The sequence below is a fragment of the Alligator sinensis genome, unplaced genomic scaffold (genome assembly GCF_000455745.1).
Source record: "Alligator sinensis unplaced genomic scaffold, ASM45574v1 scaffold340_1, whole genome shotgun sequence".
NCBI classification, from domain to species: Eukaryota; Metazoa; Chordata; order Crocodylia; family Alligatoridae; genus Alligator; species Alligator sinensis.
This window is the reverse complement of record NW_005842004.1, coordinates 48,077-52,036: the sequence shown is the minus strand read 5'-3', so window position 1 is coordinate 52,036 and position 3,960 is coordinate 48,077.

The following is a 3,960-nucleotide window of genomic DNA, read 5'->3' as shown; positions in this document are numbered from 1 at the left end:
CCTGTGCCCAACCAGAGTCAGGCTCCTCAGGTCTGCAGTTTGTAAAGGTTGCTCACTGCAGATCTAACTGATCTGGAGATAGGTTTGACTTAAGTTTTAAGGGTGTGGAGATGTGAACTTTAACCCTGGATGAAGCATGGTTACAGTGGGAGCTGTTTTACTGCATTGAATCATTCTCAGTGTAACCCTTCTGCTGAGTACCTGTTAGTAGCAACAAGGGCCTGGTTCAATTTCAGGGATACCAAATATATTTTACTGTGGCTCGAGCCCCCAACCAGTCTACCTGGGAAACACTAAATGGATATATTAGGGTGTCCAATAAAGCCAGCAACCCTTTTCCCGCAAGCAGTGTAAATACAAGAACCAAATTTATTACAAAGCATAAAGAAAAACAAAAGTAAACAATAACTATAATTTTAAAACACTACAAACTACAAAACGAAGTCTATAGGTGGTAGCCTCTTTGCAGGGTCTTTACCCATACCCAGGTAGTCTGGGACTTGGGACTTCCCAAAGGGTAGTTCCAGGGGCCTGCACCCTGATACCTGCCCTTCAGCAATGGGCTAGAGCAGGGGCCTGCACCAGAGAGCCTAGTGAGCTGCTCCTCAGGAAGCTGCTAGAGAACATAGGTCCTTCTGTGTTGCAAAGAGTCCCTCATTGCTCCCTGCAAAACTGTAGCACTGATCCTCACTCCCACATGGTGGATTTGAGAAGTTAACTGAAGTTTTCATTAACATATAGCACCCCAAAGTTTTCAGTCCTCTAATCCCAGCTCAGCTGGGGCAGGAAACTGCAAGAGAACTCAGAGAAAAGCAAGCTAAACAGCAAAAAAACCCTGACCAGCAACCAGTGCCAACTGCACTGCATTGGTGAGCACACAGAGCCACAAAAGCAACATGTGCCAGGCCCAGACATACAGCAAACAAACGTACAGCAGGGCTCAGCAGTACAGCTATATGGATACACAACTAATGTAAAGCAATGAAAGAGGGACTCAGGCCTGTCCTGCACCCAGGCCTGAACATTTAGCAAAAGAGCACCAGGCTTACTTGGCTGCAGCCTGGACATATATTACACATAAACTGGTTTAAGTGATCAGAAACTGGTTTAAACCTGTAACAGAACAGATGTTCAGTGCAGATAAACCGTTTGGAAATGGCTGAAACCAATTTGAAATAAACCAGGTTGAATGTAGTATCAGACTTAACTGATTTGGCTCAAACAGGTTAATGCAATGTCTGTCCCAGCTTTGCTGGTTTTTTATAAACTAGACTCCCCCAGCATCCCGGCATGCTCTCTGAGCTGGGCAGGTCTCTCTGCTCCATAGCAGGGCTTGCCCCTCCCCTCTGCTCTCTGGCTGGAGCTCTGGCAGAGACTGCAGGTACAGCAGGGTCTATTGGCTTCCCTCTATCCTTCCCCGCCACCCCCTTTACTGCTCAAGCAAGGATTCCCCCCTCCCTCCTATCTCACACAGCACAGACCCCAGCCCCATGGACCCTGGGCATGTGGTATGCTAGCTAATGCTGAGAGGTGCCTGTGTGTTTGTCTCTAATTTCACTGGGACAGGCAGACAGAACAGAGACTGCTTAGGGCTTTTTGGAGCTAATCAACAGGTTCACTGGTAAGCTGTTTAAGAAGAGTTTGAAGTAATGGAGAGAGACTATTGTTTTGCTGATGGGGTGATAAACACTTATCAGCTGCCTTCTGGCTTGCTCACCTGTCAGTTTGCTTCAGACAGTATAAAGAAACAGGGAGGAAGATTGAAAAGCTTCGTGTCATCAACAGATGCATGCACTACACCCCCTCCCCGCCTCAGAGTGCTAGCCCAGGGCTGGGGTCTGGCAACACTCCCACCTCTTGAGCAGCCAGTAGGGAAAAGCCTGGGATGGTGCAGGTAAACCTTGCTAATCAGAGGCCTGGTCACACCTCTCATCAGCTCAGCACCCTGGAAGGGAAGGGAGGGCTACTCTAGTGCCCCCCCCTCCGCCCCCCAGCTTCTAGCCTGAGCCACTGCAGGCATGTGCCTGAATTTCCTCAGTCCAGAGATAATGTCTGTCTGGTTACAAACCAGTTCAGCCTAGCTCAGTTAGACTAACCTGCAAAGATTGAATCAATTCAGGCTCAGGGTTTTTGAACATCTGTCCTTAGCCATAGTCTCAGCTACACTGCTAGGCTGAGACCTAACAGCTATGAAACAACAAAGGAGGACCAGACCTATTTTGACTTGGGCCTGAATTCAAACTAGCACCCAACCACAGTGCTGGATTGGGGCATAAACTGCAAAAGGAACCAAAAAAGGGCCCAGGCCTATTTCACTGGGCCTGGACTGGGCAGCAAAAAGCCAACTAGGCTTATCCACCACTGAGGCATTAATAAACAACAACAAGTGCCAGTGCTTCACCCTGGCCCAAATCTGCCAACCAACACATGACTGGGGTTCAGCCTCATACCAGTGGGCTGAAATGCAGCAGCTGTAAACAGCAAAAAAGGGCCCAGGCTTATGGCTGCAGCCTGGACATGTAATCTCAGCTATACCACCATGCAGAGGCACTACGGTCCCCAACACAATGACTACCAAGACCCTGTTTCTTGGTCAGGCTCCATTAGGGAATGATACTGTCACGGCATCATCCCATTCAAGGCCTGCACGGCCAGTAGCTACCAGGACCCCGTTCCTGGGCAGCCTGCACTAGAGGCCTACACTCATGACATCATCCCACTCTAGGCCTGTGTGGCCAAAACAGCCAGCAAAACACATAGCTGGAGTTCAGTGACACAGCTATGCTGAACTCAAAAGAAGTTGCAACAGCAACTAAAGTATGCCAGGCTCTAGGCCAGGCTTCAACCTTGGCCATGCCAGGGGTATCCAGGAATCAAAAAACCCACAGGAAAAAAAAGCAGAGCAGTGCACACACGGCAGCACGCACCACTGAGAAGCAGAGCCAGGCCACCCGGAGTCATGCTGTGGCTGGCAGCCAGGCTCTGTCCAACAGGATTGCTGCTACTGCAGCCCCAAGAGGCCCCCAAGTAAGACTGGCTTCAGCCTCCCCTACTGCCCCTGGGGTAACTTGCTGCACGCCAAAGTACCTGTGGCACAGGCATTCCCTGGGGACAAGTAGCTGCAGCTCAAGATGCACCACTGCTACTTGTCCCCAGGAAACCAAACATCCATGTTTGTCTGGACATGGCCTCTGGTAGCACTGAGGGTAGACATACCCTAACATGGTTTATATCACACCATTGTGCCATCATCTGAAACATTAATTGCAACAGACAACAATTGTTTCACATGCATAGGGATAAGCATTCTGTAGAAATGCCAGATGCAGTGAGCTGAAAAAGATATTCTGCTGTGGAGGCTAAAGTATGCAGAAATCAGTTAAATATTTACATTTTAGGTCTCTAAATATTGAACCAGAAACTGCACCAAAATGAAGAAGTTAGCTTCTGAAAAGTGCTGAGTAGTGTTAAAATGTAATCTTGGCATGAGGAAAAGGAACAGAGACTGAATTGCTACCTACATTATTGAGTTGTAATGAAGAAATTAACCTAAAAACCCCTTGAGTTCACTAAATTATAAAGCTGGACTATCATTATAAATAAAGTAACTCACATCATGTCATCAGCTGTTAATCAGAACTAAGTAACTACAGTACATTTGGAAAATATAATCTGCAGATTGTTTCTATATACTACATTCTATTACCCAGCACCTCTTGCTCTTTGTTTCACCAATGTTTTTGAAGATTAAATAGTTTCCTAGAAGTATCTTACATTTCTCATTGTTACTGATCCATTACTGTGTAACTCCATCTTCTGATAGTGTAACTTCATTGAAATCTTTGGTGTAGTAAGATAAAACTGGAGCAAGGGTTCTCAACCTTATTAGACTCAAGGCACCCCTTGGAAATGTCGGTTCTAATTTTTCATTTTTTTGGAATAATAAAGCAAATCTTCTGT